At 40.4% G+C, this 17,737-nt stretch overlaps 1 protein-coding gene across 2 annotated transcripts in view; it reads right to left on the minus strand.

Annotated features, from left to right (window-relative positions):
* Pdzrn3 (PDZ domain containing ring finger 3) overlaps nt 1-17,737 on the minus strand; it is a 242,364-nt gene that overhangs the window by 107,445 nt on the left and 117,182 nt on the right. The window lies entirely within an intron of this gene.

The following is a 17,737-nucleotide window of genomic DNA, read 5'->3' on the forward strand; positions in this document are numbered from 1 at the left end:
AACTACCATGCTGTTATCACACATCATTCACCCTAGTTTCTTTGTTTCATCTTACATCCATATTCAAATTTTCTTAACTAATAAAAGTGTGCTTTTATAGTTAGCCCCCCAAAAAGTTACATTAGGATATAAACCAAAAAACATATTATTTTAATAAATTTTATTTAATGCTTAACCAAATGCTTTACCCTCCAATTGGCAAGCAACAGTGAAATTGTACTATATAATCAACATCTCACTTAACATTTATCAACCACAGTCCAGAAAGCCAGTGGAGGGCAGATCCCTTTCCCCCTTTCCCCTGTGTTTATCACAGTGCACAACAGAATCACTAATGGCTGGGCGCAGCAATGGGTAGGGTTTTAAGACTCCTGAGTGTACTGATACAGTTAACAAATGCACTATGTGTTGAGATGTGACTAATACACACTTTGGGCCTGATTTTCTAAGCTTAAAAATAAATGAGTAAATATTACAGAGTATCTGGGTTTGAGGTTTGTTTATTTTGCTTTCTTAAAGAATATGATTAATTTCAACATGACCATTCAGGAACATTTGCTTCCCTGTTCTGTTTGCTTTGTACACTCAGGAAAAAAACAACAACAACAAATGTTTATAAAGCAGTGGCACACATGCGTTTGACAGGGAGATTGTTAAGGAAATGATGAAACAGCGTCTGTGGGGCTTTTGGTCCTGCTTTTCCTGGTATATTTATTAGTGGTGAGGAAACACAAGAAAATCCATGTTTAAAAGCCAGTATCATAGGTGCATCTCAATTTTTAAAAACCCAAACTAGGAAAAGCTCAAGCATTAAGGTTGCTTATTGATACAATAAAATTATTTACTTACTATGGAAAATTTCCAACAAATAGAAAAGTAAAGAGGACAGTGTAACGAGGTCTATCTCCTCAGTCAGCTTCAGTAGTTATCGATTTATTGCTGAGCTTCTTTTAACATACCTTATGTCGTTTTATGACAGTGACATCAGACAGGAATCCACTGGCCCCCTCAAGTACCTCAGGAATGTAAGGAAGACAGAGAACTCCCCCAGAACTGGCATGGCCCCTCACCAGCTCTGCACACACAGCACAGGGAAGATAGTAGGGCACACATCTGTTGAGCACCATGGACTCACACTCACAAGAGCCTCCTCCTTTCCCAGGGCAGAAGGGCTTTGGTGAGAGATGGCTCAAGGTGAAGAGGTGAGTGGGGACTGGGGGAGGCTGAGTCTACCCTATCTGAGCCTGCAGGGTTCTCGCTCCTCCCCAGTCTGTAGACCAAGGTCTGCTATTTCCAAAGTTACTTCAGAGAAGGGAAGGCTACCAATCCAGGTCATTTGCCTTGGTCATGTTTAGATAGCAAAATCATGATTGTACCCCTCTCTTTGCAGACGTGGTGCATGTACCAGGCCTTGTCATTCTATGTGAAAATATTTCCTACTTCCATCCCCTCTCTCTCTCCTCCTGACACCATGCTTGCTTTCTTTAGGGTCCACCCTTAGGAGACCTCATTTATCCCCTGACTCACCAAGAAGGCCCTCACCTCCAGAGTGGGGAAAGGAGGACATCTGGTTGTCACCTTCATGATGGTAGCTGGGGGGCAGTTGGCACAGAAACTACTGCTGGCAACTAAAGAGAACATACTATGATCCCAGCTTCAATCCCAACACCCACCCCCCACCAGCTTAATATGTGAGAAACAAATCCACAGAGATTCAGGAGTGAACTCTACACCCACACAAGTGGGCCTAGGTGGTGGCTATGGGAATCACTGGTCAGCCTTGCTGCTATTTTCTGTGGTAAAAACTGAGGGGACCATTGTAGTGTGCACAGAAATCATACTCGGTGGCCGCATGTGGTGAAGCCAGGGGATTCTCAGGGCCAGTGACACCACCTGAGATGGATAACTGATCCACACAGCCAGTTCTTAGGCTCAATAAGAATTTGACTGCTTGTTCTGGATCCCTTTAGTGACCTGCCAACCATATGCCTCCTCTCTGGCTCCCTTCAACACCACCAGACACAGGCTCTGATCCTGCCAATGGTACAAAGCTACACAAGTGAATGAGACCAGTGAGTCTCAGCTCACCGAGTTTTCATGTGGGATCTACAGATAGTTTCTGACCAAGTCACAAACCTCCAAAGCTCAGAGTGGTCCCCAGATTATGCTGGGAACTCATGGCCACAAGCTAGTTTTCACATTTGGAGGCTGAGCCAGGGGCCACCACCCTCCCAGGCCCCCAGCCCTGACCTGCGGTCACTCACATCCCTGTGGGTCCTTACCCCTGCTCATCACCCAGAACATTCCAGAAGCATCTGTTACTACTAGCATAATGCTTCCAGGTAGGTGTTCTAGATGTGAATTACAAGTTTTGGATTTTCTGCAACTCCCCAGAGATGAGGAAACTGCTGATGTGTCAATAATGTGGCATCAAAATGGCGTTCTTCAAAATGCCCTATGCCTGGGGGAGGAGGTGGGTTTGTGTCTTCATGGCATTATGTAGCCTTTCTGTGATGCCATCTCCTTACCTGCCAAATGACAAAGCCCATCCTACCTCTATGTAGATGTGAGGGCTGAGTTAACTAGAGCCAGCTGCCAGAAAACCAAAGGACACCAGCTATTATTACTGTTGTGGTTGGTAGATTCCTTTCATTGTTTGGAAAACCCAATCATCAAATTAGGGTTGTAAAGAACACCAGGTTAGCCCTTGCTGTGTGTGTGTGTGTGTGTGTGTGTGTGTGTGTGTGTGTGTGTGTGTGTGTGTGTGTGTGTGTGTGTGTGTGTGTGTGTGTGTGTGTGTGTGTGTGTGTGTGTGTGTGTGTGTGTGTTAAGATTGAGCCTGCCTTCTGATACTTCCTCACCCCATTTTTATGTGAGATGTGCCACTTTTCCCGGCACCTCTACACTGAATTACTAGGACTGTCAAATGTTAATCGCCATGGCTCCAGTCTATGTTGGTGTCATTACCAGAGTAATCCCTCCAAAACACAACCTTAACACATTCTTCCCCAGTCAACAATAGTTACTCGCTATAGAATGGATTAAAGACAGGCTCCTCATCCTTCACTTTGGCATCTTTCTAACCTAGGCTAGGCACCTCTGCCAGTTCCCACTGCCACCCTAGCTGGGCCATCCTCTTTAAACCACCTTCAAATAGATTCCCAGCCATTTCTTTGTCCACTACAACCATGATTTCTAGAGAAACTCCCTTTTCTCTATCTTACAGCTTCTATTTCTTTTTGAAGTCTAACCTATCCACTGTTGCTTATGTGAGTTTATCCACTGACTTTTCTGCTCATTTTGAGTTGTATCATTTCTTTATTTTCTCATTTAGTTTGACTGGTGTTTGCCTTCTATATTCAAATATTATCTCTAACTTTCTCAATGGTGTTGAGATTCTTTCTGATGGTTTTATAGATTCTTTCTGTAGTCTACTTTCTCTCTCCTCTCTCCAAAGTCCAGGAAGACAGTTCAGAAGTACCTGCAATCTTTGGAACGTTTTGGACAGGTGATCATTATAAATGTTGCTAAAATTTGGTCATAACTTCATGAATCTGATGTGAGGTGCAAAATCTAAACACAAGTCTCAGCTGCTCCAGTTTGGAGTGGGTCTCTTAATGACGGAACCACCCTCTCTGCTTGATTTTCATTTCCAGTTAACAGTATGCTCACACCCTACCTGAGCCAAAGGTACCTAAAGGCTTTTCCACTGTTAGGTGGGACCAGGGCTTCAGAGGTGAGCCCTCCATTCTGGGTCTGTTTTTATTTTTCACCCTTGCCCAGCCCTCGCTTCAACCCCTCCATAACTCCCTATTTACAAAGATTTTGTTCCAATTTTCCATTTTCTCATATTAATTCCATTCCCTTCTATCCTTTCCCCTAGCCCTCCCACTTCCTTCCCCTTTGCCCCTTTTCTTCCTATTTCACATGACCTATTATACATTTTAGTCCTTATTTACACTTTCTCACACCAAAGAAACTATTTAGTATTTACACGTGTGTCCTATTTTTCACTTAAGAGTATCACCTCAATGTGCATCCACTTAGCTATAAATGTCTCTAATTTCTCATTTTTTATGGCTGAGTAGTACTCCATTTAATAAAAAACCCACATTTTCTTTATCCAGTCTCCAGTTGATGGGCATTTGGGCTGTTTCCAAGTTTTAGCTATCACAAACTGCTGCTGTGAACATGGCCACACATATATCACTGTGGTATGATGTTTTTAATTCTTTGGGGAAGATCCCCGGCAGTGGAATAGGGGGGTCAAATGGGACTTCCAGTCCTAGTTCTTTGAGGTATCTCCATACTGATTTCCACAGTGGTTGCACCAGTCTCCACTCCCACCAGCAGTGGAGCAGGGTTCCTCTTTCCCCACAGCCCTGCCAGCATTTGTTATTGGTTGATTTCATGATAGCAGCCATTCTTCCTGGAGTGAGGTGGAATCTCAGCGTTGTTTTCATTTGCATCTCTTGAATGACCAGTGATGTTGAATATTTTTTCATGTATTTATTTGCTATTATTTCATGTATTTATTTGGCTATTTATTTGCTATTTGCTTCTTTGTCTGAGAAATGTCTGTTCATTTCAGATGCCTATTTTCAGATTGGGTCTTTAAATTTGGGAGGTCTGATCTTTTTAAGTTCTTTATAGATTCTAGAGAGTAGACCTTTGTCTGAGGAAAAGCAGGTGAAGATTTTTTTTCCCACATTGTGGGTTGTCTCTTCACACTGCTGGTGGTTTCTCTTGCTGTGCAGAAGCTTTTTAATAAGAGATCCCACTTGTTGATTGTTTGTGCTAGTTCATGGACAACTGAGGTTTTGTTCATAAAATCTTTTCCTTGGGCCGAGGATTTAGCTCCATGGTTCTGGTGCCTGCCTTGCAAGCACAAAGTCCTGAGTTTGATCCCCCGTACCAAAAACAAACAAACAAAATCTTTTCCTACACCAGTGTCTTCAAGAGTTCTACCCAATCTCTGTTCCAAATGGTTCAGTGTTTCTATTTTAATATTTAGATCTTTAATCCATTTTTATTTTAGTTTAGTGCATGGCAAGAGATATAGGTCTAGTTTTAATCTAAACTCAATTTTTCCAGCACCATTTATTAAAGATGCTATCTTTCCTCCAGGGAGGGTGTTTGGCTCCTTTATCGAAGATGAGATGGCTGAGTGTGTCTGGCATTGTTTCTGCATCTCCTAATCTGTTCCACTGGTCCTTAGGTCTATTTCTTTGCCAGTACCATGCTGTTTTTATCACAGTAGCTTTGTACTATAGTTGCAGGTTGGGGATTGTGATTACCCTCTTCCATATCTCTGTTACCTAGAACTGCTTTTGCTATTCTGGGTCTCTTCTTATTCCAAATGAATTTTTGGATTGTTTTCTCAAGGTCTATGAAGTATGCTGCTGGGATCTCAATTGGAATTGCATTAAATCTATATAGTAGTTTTGGAAGTATGGCCATTTTCACTATATTAATCCTTCCTACCCAGGAGCAGGGGATGTCTGTCCATTTTCTGATATCATCTTCAATCACTCTTTTCAGAGTGCTACAGTTTTCAGAGAACAGGTCTTTGATTTCTTTTGTTAGGTTGATTCCTAGGTATTTCAGTTTTTTGGATGCTACTGTGAAAGGAATTATTTGCCCTATTTCTCTCTCAGTGAGTCTGTCATTCGTGTAGAGGAAAGCTATTGATTTTTGTGTGTTGACCTTGTAACCAGCTACTTGACTGAATTTGGTTATTAAGTCTAGAAGACTTTTGGTGGAGTTCTTGGGGTCTTCTATATACAGAATCATGTCATCTGCAAATAATGACAATTTGACTTCTTCATTTCCTATCTTTATTCCTTTTCTTCCTTTCTCTTGTCTAATTGCTGTGGCTAATGTTTCCAGAACTATATTGAACAAGAGTGGTGATAGTGGACATCCTTGGCTAGTTCCTGATTTTAGTGTGAAGGATTTCAGTTTCTGACCATTTACTATGATACTGGCTGTTGGTTTTTCATAGATGGTTTTTATTAGTTTGAGGTAGATATCATCTATTCCAATTTTTTGTAGGGTTTTTATCATAAATGCATGTTGGATTTTGTCAAATGCTTTTTCTGTGTTTATGGAGATAATCATATGGTTTTTGTCCTTGGTTCTATTGATATAGTGTATTACATTGATTGATTTGCATATGTTGAACCAACCCTGCATCCCTGGGATGAATCCCACTTGATCAGAGTGTATGATCTCCTTGATGATCTTCTGCATTCTGTTTGCCAGTATCTTATTAAGGATTTTTGCATCTATGTTCATTAGTGAGATTGGCCTATAGTTCTCCTTTTCGGTTGGGTCTTTCTCTGCTTTGGAGATCAAGGTGACGTTTGCTTCTAGGAATGAATTTGGGAGTATTGCTTCCCTTTCAATTTCATTGAAGAGTTTAAACAGTAGTGACAGTAGTTCCTCTCTAAATGTCTTGTAGAATTCAGCAGTGAAGCCATCAGAGCCTGGGCTTTTCTTAGTTGATAAGTTTTTAATTACATTTTCAATATCATTGATTGATATTGGGTTGTTCAGAATTTTTAGGTCTTCTTTCTTCAACTTTGGTAATTCATATGTATCTAGGAATCTGTCCATTTCTTCTGTGTTGTCCATCTTATTGGCCTATAGGTTCTGGAAGTAGGTATTGATGATCCTCTGGATTTCTGCTGGGTCTGTTGGAATTTCACCCTTTTTTTTCTAATTTCATGGATTTGGGCCTTTTCTTTCCTTTTTCTGATAACGTTGGCTAAGGGTTTGTCAATTTTGTTGTTTCTTTTGAAGAGCCAACTCTTAGCTTCATTGATTTTTTTGTACCATTCTCTTAGTCTCCATTGCATTGATTTCTCCTCTGATCTTTATAATTTCCTCCCTTGTATGTGCTTTGGGGTTGTCCTGCTCTTCTTTTTCTAGGACCTTGAGGTTCAGCATCAGGTTGTTTAATAGGGCTTGTTCTGTTTTCCTAATATGCGTATTCACTGCTATGAATTTCCCTTGTAAGACAGCTTTCATTGTGTCCAATAGATTCCGATATGTTGTAATGTCATTGTCATTTAATTGAAGGAACTGTCTGATTTCTTCTTTAATTTCCTCTGTGACTCATTGGTTATCCAGAAGTGTGTTGTTCAATTTCCATGTGTTTATGAAATTTTTCCAGTTTCTTTTGCTATGGATCTCCAGTTTCATTGCACTATGGTCTGATAATATACAGGGGAAAACTTCAATTCCTTTGCATTTAAACATGTTCTATGTGTGAGTATGTGGTCTATTTTGGAGAATGACCCATGTGCAGCTGAGAAGAATGTGTATTCTGATTTTGTGGGGTGGAAGACTCTGTAAACATCTGTTAAGTTCATTTGTTCAAGAGTTTGATTGAGTTCTAGTATTTCGTTACTTATTTTTTGTCTAGTTGATCTATCTATTTGTGAAAGTGGGGCGTGGAGGTCCCCCACTACAAATGTATTAGTGCATATATGACTTTTCATGTCCATTAGTATTTGTTTTATATAGTTGGGTGCACTAGTGTTTGGTGCATAGATATTTATGATTGTCATCTCTTCCTCTTGGATTCTTCCCTTTACAAGGATGTAGTGTCCTTCTTCATCTCTTTTAATCAGTGTTGGTTTGAAATCTACTTGATCTGCAAAGAGGAAAGCTACTCCTGCTTTTTTTTTGGTTCCTGTCACATGGAGTATTGTTTTCCACCCTTTAACTTTCAGTCTATGAGTTTCCTTCTGAATTAAGTGTGTTTCTTGTATGCAGCATATTGTTGGATTTTGCTTCTTGACCCATTCTGCCAGTCTATTTCTTTTGATTGGTGAATTGAGACCATTAACGTTGATGCTTATAACTGAAACGTATTGACTTGTCATTGCCATGACTTTTTCTTTTTGTTGGGTTCTCCCCCTTTACATTTAATTTCTTGTGCCAGATGGGTTCATTCTGCTTTGCTTCCTGGGGTTGTGATCCTCAATGTCTGTTTCCTAGGATATTGTGTAAAATTTTTTGGAGTGCTGGTTTGGTATTCATGAAGTTCCTGAGGTGCTCTTTGTCATGAAATTATCTTATTTCTCCACCAATTTTAAAAGATAGTTTTGCAGGGTCCATCCATCTGGGTTGGAGGCTGTTTTCTTTTAGGGCTTGGAATATGTCACTCCAAGCTCTTCTTGCCTTGATGGTTTGTGTTGAGAAGTCTGCTGTGATTCTGATGGGCTTTCCTTTGTATGTGATTTGTTTCTTTTCTCTAACTGCTTGTAGAACTTTGTTCTTCTGTTGAGTTTCTGGAATCTTAACAATTATATGCCTATGTGTAGATTTTTTTTGATCAAGGCTATTTGGAGTCCTATATGCCTCACTCATCTGTATGTCAAGTTCTTTTCCCCTGCTTGGAATGTTTTCTGCCATTACTTCTGTGAAGAGTTCTTTTATGTCATCTGCACTCTCTCCTATTTCTTCATTGACTCCAATCAGTCATATGTTATTCTTTTTTGCATCATCTAGCAGCTGCTGGATTGATTTCTCATGTTCCCTTATAATTTTGAAGCAATTTTTCTTTTCCTGGCCACTAATTGCAATCTTATCTTCTATATCTGAAATTCTGTCCTCACACTGGCTCATTCTGCTGTGTAGACTTTCAATGGAGTTTTTCATGTCCTGGAAATCCATTTGCATCTGTTTTACGGATTCCATTTGTTTCTTATGTTGGGATTCCATCATGTTCCTCAGCTCCTGTCTAGATTTATTAATCATGTCTTGCACTAGGGGCACAATTTCTCCTGTTATCTGAGAAATTATTTCTGATTTCATTTTTTCCAGATCCCCTTTTGTTGCCAGTTCAGTGGGTCCAGGTGGTTGAGTATCAGAGTGTTCCATCTCATTTCCCTTTGTGGTTGCTGTAGGTGATCTGGAAGTCTGGTTGTAAGACTTATTTACGTGTTTTCTCATTTCGACTGGGGGATGGGGGGGGTGCTGTTGGCCCCCACGTGGCTCACCTCCTCTGAGCTGGGAGAGGTGGGATGGGGGCCAGGAGCGGCGGTAGGGATGGTGGCCAGGAAGCCCCTTCCTCTGAGCTGGGAGAGGGGGGACAGAAGGAGGCCCAAAAGCCCTTTCCTCTGGGCTGGGAGCAGCAGGAGGGATGGTTGCTGGGAAGCCCCTTCCTCTGGACCAGGAGCAGTGGGACAGCAGCTTAGAAGCCCCTACCTCTAGGCCGGGAGTGGCGGGATGGACGGCGGCCCCAAAGCCCTTTCCTTTGGGCTGGGCAAAGGTCTGTTTTTAATAAATGGGATCTTGCAGTTTGTTCAAAGGTTCTATGGGATCTATCACTCAAACGGGGCACATCTGTCTGTCTGCAATTTCCCTACCATTTCTCTACACAGGCCACCATTATTATTCTACCCAATGACTCCAGAAGATTCCTAACTATAGTTGTCCCAGGTATCTTCAGCAGTTTGGGTCCTGAACCTCAGGTGGATACCAAAATCTAGGGATGCTCAAAGTACTTTGTACAAAATGACATAGTGTTTGCATATAACAAACACACATCCTCCTGTATACACACTTTATCTCTAAGTTACTCAATACGCGGTATAATGTACATACCAAGTAGTTATTTTTGGGTATTGTTTAAGGAATGACAACAAACAAGTCTGCACGTGCTCAGCATAAATGTAACACAGGGGAGTATTTTCAAATTGCAGTTGGTTGATTTGAGAACACAGAACCATAGGTATGAAGGGCCAACTGTATTCCCTTTATTTTCAGTCGCTCTCACTTCTAATCTAGCAATGATTCATTCAACACATACTGATCATGTGCCTACCATGTAAGAAGCATAAAGAATGTTAGAAACAGAAGTGGATACAATGCTGGGGTCTCATGGTGTCAAGAGAAAGCCCTATTAAATTTGGCCCTCTAGTTCCATATTTCAGGAGAACAAGATATGTAGATGACACTGTCATCTCAATTCTAATTCAAGCCATCAGAAAATTAAGCTCAACTTGTCTCCAGCTTGCAAACTAAATGAGACTTATTTTGGAGCTGTGTTATTAAGCAAAGAATAACACAATGGTAGGCCATAAATGAAAATAAGGTGCTGCGTAGGATATATGCATGTATCTTGGTTCAGTTGGATCACGAAGAATCAAGTCAAGAATCATGACATAGAATTAAGTGTAAAGCCTTTCTCCTGAGGCAATCACTGTTTTCGGTCAAAATGATACCTTAGTTGCAGCCAAAATGATAGGTTTTTACAAGAAGAAAAAAAATCCATTCCCATAACGGTGTTCTTTAGTGTCTCAATAAATGGCTTCCTATTATAGGAGAATTATCAACTGGATCTCAGAAAAGATATTTTGTTCTTCATAAATTATAGCCACTGCCAACTAAAATTATTCTTTAATATTCATTAATTCTACTTAATATTCATCTTTCTAAGTCTTAGTGAACTTCCCAGTAGATAAAGCTACATTATCAGAGTTAATATTTGGTGGTATGTGATGTTCTGGAATTGGCATCTTTTTAAACATTGTATGAAAAAAGAAAATTTCATAATCAAATAATAAAAGAATGACAACAGTTATTACACTATGTATCATTATCTTCAAAGTAATTACTCTGAGAAATGTATAAAACATAAACCAAAAAGATTCTTACAAAAAAGAAACAAGCAGTTAATAACACAAATCTCTCTTTTCAATGAACTAAGATAAACTAGTATTATTGGAATTGGCCTCTTAAAATCAGGCAATTGCAAGAGATGACAAATTGCACCTGTACAGCTATAGAACAGGGAGCTCGGTCAAGGATGTTAAACAGTCAGATTGAAAGCGAATCCCTCAGGAGGCCTGGCATTTCTAAAGATCAGCTGTGTGGCATCTTATAGAAGACTAGAGCCTGCTCAACTAGAGGGAGACCAGTCCAATCTCTTCAGGTGAAAGGAATTATACACACATGCAGTATCAGAGCGCCACCTTCTGGCACAGCTATGCCAGTGTTTTGCATGTATCATTTCTACCGGATAGGTAATTTGAATCCTTTTTAAAGAGATAAGAAAAATGAGATACTTCATACATGCAAAGGGGACAGCTGGAAAAGCATAGCTGTGGTTTACATTTTTCGGGCTGGGTATACGAATATCCATTCAGAGAATGTCATACTAACACGGTTGGTAGTGTTTTATTTTAAAGCAATTTTATTTCAAGTGCTTTTTTGATCTTAACTTTAAAATGTTAATATTTTACTATAAACATAAAACATCATATGAATAATGCTGGTAAGCTAGCCTTTTAAAAAATGAACCATATTTACATACCAGACTTTCTTTTGTAAGCTAAATATAGACTTATTTTTAATGGCTCCTTCAAATTTCTTTCTATTAGGTGCTATCTTTACAAGCAAATGTGTAAGTAGTCCTTTATTTACCTGAAGATTCCACAGAGGTTGTAAATCTGATGTGAGTGTCATTTGCAAGTGATGAGTGGCTTAACCATCTGGAAATGCATAACCAAATCTAACATTACACACAAACAATTCTGCATTTTTCAATCTCAAGGAAACATGATTTCATTCTTTATAAAACAGCCTTCAGAAAAGCAAGTTATTCACTTTAAGTTGATCCTTTATCCATAAAGCTTTAATCAAAAATATTATTCATACTGCTGTCTGTTCACTCTTACCCAATGAACAATGAAAAACATTCTCTTAGTGTGGTAGTTTTTGATTATACAGGACATCATCGAATGCTTTTCCCCCTGCATGGTACAAAGTCTTAAATGACAGAATACAAGTACATTTCCAAAAATAAAACACAGCATTTATTGTGTCTCAACTCAAGTCTCTCAGTGCAACCAAATTGGTCTCAAGAAACTTGGTAAAAGCTTTCAACTTCTTGGGGCTAGAAAGGCAACACAGACTGAAATAGAAAACCTACAATTAAAGCTTTTATACCAAATTTATACACAGATCAAGTTCTGCTCTTTGACACATAGGCAAGAAAGAGAGAGGGCGTAGGAGAGAACTTGGACAGATGTGTTTTTGTGTTGACAACTTCTGCATCTGAAATAAAACTCAGTGAAGCAGGAATCTGGGTGTGGGACTTCTTTTCCACAGAGAATACAGATGTGGCTACAGTATCTCAAAGTTGCAGGACATGTGCTGGACATCCAGTTATTCATACTCTGCCTTCCTTATTAAATGGAATTTAACGTCACACTATTAGCCATGAATGTGTGTATATGTCTCTTGGGTACATGATTATCCTCCCCTGATGACCACACAATGCATCTTGTTCTCACCATTAATCCAAACAGTTGTATCGATGGTTAACACAGAGAATAGGGGGTTAGTTAGCAAGTGTGGTACAACAAATCAACTCACATAAAATTTACATGTGATTTAATTAGCTGATAAAAGGTCATTAATTGAGGAACTCAGAAAGGAAACATATTCTTTTGGACATATAAAGGCGCCATTCAGGAAGAATAGATTTGTTTTTACTCAGCCCTTCTCAGTTAGGAACCACCTGTGCAAATACGGGGCTCCAGTTTGATGACAAGCAGGGGTTTTATGGTTCCAGGAAGATTTTCATCTCCATGACAACTTCTCTCGTTCCAAAGAGAGAATGTTATGTTTTTGGAGTCAACATCTCAGCTGCAGCAACAGACTCAACTCAGGCTTCCTGATCATCTGAACAGTCTTTCTTGGACAGCCATTATTAACTGGAGCTGCTTCTGCCAAGTCACTGCTGGCTGCCGAGTCCAGATCTGACATATTCTGCAATGACTCCATCTTCTGGGTGCCAAGTTTTCAAGAAATGAAGTAAGGCTCTGACTCAACTCCCTACAACTACAAACCACTTTTCCCACGTCCAAAATGTACATCGCCCTCTATTTCTTTGGCAGCACTGGTGATGGAACCCAGGGCCTCAGGCAAGCCACCATGGAGCTACCCCGCAACCCTGCACCATATTTTATTCAAGAGGTTTTATACCAACTGAAGTCACTAAATTTTACATAAAAAGGTAAAAGTGCATGCATATAATTTAATTTTTCATGACATAAGTTAACATGATGGATTGATATGGGGGAAATACACAAAAAGCTTTCCCAGGAAAGTGTCTCAGAATAAGTATGAAAAAAAAACAAGAACAATGATGTGCTTATGTGAATGTGTGCTTGTGATGTGAAAAGGAGAGTTTTTGCACAACTCCAGCAAGTGCCCCTGGCTCTCTGGAAATGATATTCTATCAAGTTTTTGATATAAAGCCAAATCTCATTCCTATTCTAAGATAGCATGACACCCAAGGGAGGTGGTTTGGAATTTAGGAGTATGAGATTACCCAGCTGAAGGCAAAGATTTTGTTCTTTTAATTAAGAAATAAGCTATCCTTCTATACACGCATGCCACTGTAAGTCATTGGTTTCTCATGAACAATCATTTAGGGCCCTTTTTGATAGGCTAGAACTCTTCAAACAAACCAGAGTGCCTTCAAGTTTCAGACTTTGACTCAGAATTCAAGGCACAGAATTTGGCTCAGAATTAAAAGTCATAGAATTTAATTCATGCAACTTTCTTTACTGTATCAAGTTTGTTGCTGTTTTAATAGAACCAATCTAAAACAGACTGGGTAGAAATAATGCAAAACAACAAATTAAACAACAAACTCCTCTAGCAAAAATCAGAACAGCAGGTTAATCAAATTAGAAAAAAATGTATTCTATTTGAAAAACCAGCAGATCTACTGGCCCCAAAATGAAGATGGGCCAACTGTCCATCTTGTGAAAATACTTTATTGAATGTACCACATCTTTGAAGGTTGAAATACCCCATTAATTATTATTTATTTAATATGTATTAAATAACTTGTTTATTAATAAACATTATTTTTTTTCATCATCAGAAACTCACTAGGGCTAGGTGTGGTGGCACTTGCTTGTAATACGCTAGTACTTGGGAGACTGAGGCAGGAGAAGCGGGACTTTGAGGTTAGCCTGGGCTACACAGCAAGTCCCAGCTAAGTCTGGATTACAAAGCAAGGATCCAGTCTGGAAAAAAAAGTGATGAGGTATCAGATGGACATAAACTTTTTCATATTGTAAGTCTGTTGGTGATTTCTATGTCTTTTTGTTTTAAAGAGGAGTGTAAAGTGAGTGTGAGGAAAAATCAATTCCCTTAAAAAATTCAAGGCAAGCAGGGCATGGGGTACACACCTGCAGTCTGGGCACTTGAGAGGCCGAGGCAGGAGGATTGACAAAAGTTCAAGGCCAGCCTGGGCTATGTAGCAAAAACTTGTCTTAAAAATGAAATAAAACAACACCCCAACCCCTCAAAAAAATTAAGGCCAAAAACTACAACAATAACAACAAAAACACCCCACACTGGGTTATGAAACCAACTGGTCTCTCCAACAAACTTTTCCCCTCATGGTCAGAAACCGAGTAATTTATAAAGAAATTTACTTCTCACAGTTCTGGGAACTGGGAAATCCAAGGCCAAAGAGTCATCCCCAGGTTTGGTGAGGGCTTTCTGTCCATGTCCTCACATGCTAGAGAGGGAGGGCAAGAAAGCAAGTCCCCCGGACCCCACCCGATGCTCCTGAGCCTCCTTTATGAGGGGCTCCAGCCCATTCAGAGGGAGAGGGCTCCTGGCCTAATTTCCCCTTAAATTAAAGCCTCACCCTTAACACCCTCTCCATGACGACACTCCCCAGTTGCAGAGGCGGTGGAGCACGGGTGGCGCCTAACAGCTGGAAAAGTTCAGGTTTCAGGGTGGTCGGGCCAAACCCACACAGTCCTCAGGCAAAGGAGCAGGAAAGCACTGCCGATTTATGACTGGCATCCCTCAAGTGTCAGGAAAAAAATTATATACTGGGAATACACATTTGCAAGATGAAACGGGTGATATCTGGTACAAATAAAGCTTATCTGTATACATTTTTTACAGATGAAAACACCAACCCAATCATAGCGAAGATAACAAATGCTCCTACAAAGAAATATAACTAGGCAGTGAAAAATGAAACAAAGCTCAACCCAGTTCGACATCAAACAACTAGTAATTTAAATAACGAAGTATCGTTTTTATCCAACAACATGGCAATGAATAAAACTATATGGAACTCTGTACTTGTGAAAAGGCAGGAGAAAGAGTCAGTTGGATGTTATAGGTGGAGAACAAGTCACCATTTTCCTGGGGTGATATCAACATTATTAGCATGAAAATTCTCATTCTAATTCTTAAGGAAAATGCAAAGTGGACAGAAGGATTTACATATAAGCACCCATTATAGTGGTAAAAATGAAAACCTCCCACAGGGGAAGTTACATGACAGGAGTACACTGAAGACTATATAGCCCTTAAAAGCACTAAAGCCAAAAACAACTCAATGACAATGACAGAGATACGGCTTGCAGTGTGCTCAGTAAAACTGGGCTACAATACACCAGGAAGATGAACTCATTCAAAATGTATGTGGAAGGTAACACCCTGAGTGTCATTCTCTCTTCTCTAACACACACACTCCACACCCCATACTGCACACATAAGGCACATGCCAGATGGGTTAACAGGGTTTTTCTGCACTGGGAGATGACAGTTTACTTCTTCCTGCTCCGGGCTTTCTTGACGGTTTTAGAAATAGATCATATTACTTCAGTAACTTGGAGAAGTCATGGAGTTTGATCATGTCAGGTCTAATTAGAATCAGCTGTATGAGAAATCACTACTGGCAGATGAACACCTGGCAAAGAAATGATGGACTTAAATAAAGCTTTATCCAATCTCTAAACTCCACATGAAAAGGAACTCAGTTATTAGCAGTTGTAAGTCAGACCCTCTAAGAAAATTCTGTAACCAAGCTGCAGCCCCTGTTTCTCATTCTTCACATCAGACATGGCTATGGACTAGGAATTGGCTTTAAAGAAACTACTCTCCCCCACAGGCTGCTCCCCCTACCAAAGAACTCCTCCTATCACGCCACTTTGAACAAGTAACGCGGCCTTGGACAGAGTAATTGCCCAAGAAGGCTTCTCTCCCTCTGGTTATCAGACCCATATGCCCAAGGTCAGCCATACATCATTCTCCAGAAATTTGGAGGCAGCAGCAAAGAAGCAAAGGAAGCCAAGTGAAGGAAAGAAGGCCAACCAAGTTTCTGTACGCAGAACCCCTTCATCATGGTGACCAATCTCACCTCAGAGCAACGCCACAGGCAATAGTGCCAAAACACTAGGCACTAGTGCTGCTTCCAACTGGGACCAGCTGAGGCTTCCTTTGCATGAGACAACAGTGATCAAAGGTACCACTAGAGGGGGATCTAGGAATGAGCAGTTGTCTGTCCTTAAGGAAGACCTGCAAAGAAGCCTTCTGTCACTGGACAGTACTAGCTCTCTCCCCGGTAGGGTCTGCTTTTAAATTTAATTGCAAATATAAACAAGGTCTTTACTTTTAACTTCTCTGGAAATATCAGCATATAGGGCTTTCTGTTAGAAATCTGTAAAATAGTATAGCACACAGAATTAGTAAGTTGGGAAATATTTTTTTCTCTCTCTCTCATTCACTTCCCTAACCTCCTTCCCAAGGCCTCCTCCTCCAAAAGAAAAGAAAAAGAAAAAGAAACCCTTGGTAACAGAGCCACTAATGTCCCTCTGAGGTTCAATTTATATATGATGACTGTAGTTTATACAGACAAGACCTGAAAACTTTGTTCAGCAGCAAAGACAATTCCATCCCACCCTACCCCCAGCATCTGCTCTCTGTAAGCCTTCCATGGCAGGTCCTGCCCTGCTGCCTAGTGAGGGTGTTGGTATTGCTGTTTAGCTTTCATAAGCTGCCTCAAATCCTTTGTGGAAGGAGGCAAGATAGAAGTAATAATTATAAACTTATACAGGCTTACTGTACTATTTACATTTCTCATGTATTTGACTTTTCCTTTCTTATTTTCCAAGCCCCCATGGAGGAAATGACTTTGTCTGCACATTTAGGCTGGAGAACAGCCACCCTGGCATTGGCATGACTCCAGGATAACACAGTTATTGAGCACCTCTCCTGAGACAGGTGCTGGGAAGATGCTGGGATGGAGCCAGTGGGCCACAGATCCATGCAGTTTCAGCCCTGGGAAGATGGCAGACCTGGCCCTCTGTACTGTTCGTTCCCTAATTTCTCCAACATTTGTGAATTAAGCCAATCACTTCATATTGTCTGCCTCAGTTCCTTCATCTATGAAAACCAAGGCTCTGAACTGGATAGGACATGGAGCTTCTCTTATGGTGCTATTGCTCAAGACAGAATTCTCCACATTTATTAACTTACTGATAAATGAGGTTTTGCGTCCTGGAGGGCGGAAGTGTCTCACCTGAGACACTCCCACAGCATCACACCCAAATTTAATTTTTTACATTGGGGCTTCAGGCTTTTAGGCCTTCAGATGGAAAACAGCCTCTTCCCTTACTGCCTAAGCAATTCCAAGCAGTGTCTTTTGGCTCTGGTTGAATCATCAATTCTTGCCAAAAGATGCCTGGGTAAATACCAAACAGACAACTTCCTGCCTTGAATCCTGGCATGGTGGTACTCTTCTCTAGGTCTCTCTGAAAACCACCACAAATGTTTCTACCTGGGGAGCACCCCCACTTTCCTTAGATACAATAATTGCAAATGTTTTGAAAACAACAGATTACCTTTAAAGAAGAAGCAACAACAAAATGCCATTTGTTTCTTCTACCATGAC

This window comes from Heterocephalus glaber, unplaced genomic scaffold, assembly GCF_053883595.1.
Source record: "Heterocephalus glaber isolate CG9 unplaced genomic scaffold, H.glaber_assembly_v1.0 deba00001472, whole genome shotgun sequence".
NCBI lineage: Eukaryota > Metazoa > Chordata > Mammalia > Rodentia > Bathyergidae > Heterocephalus > Heterocephalus glaber.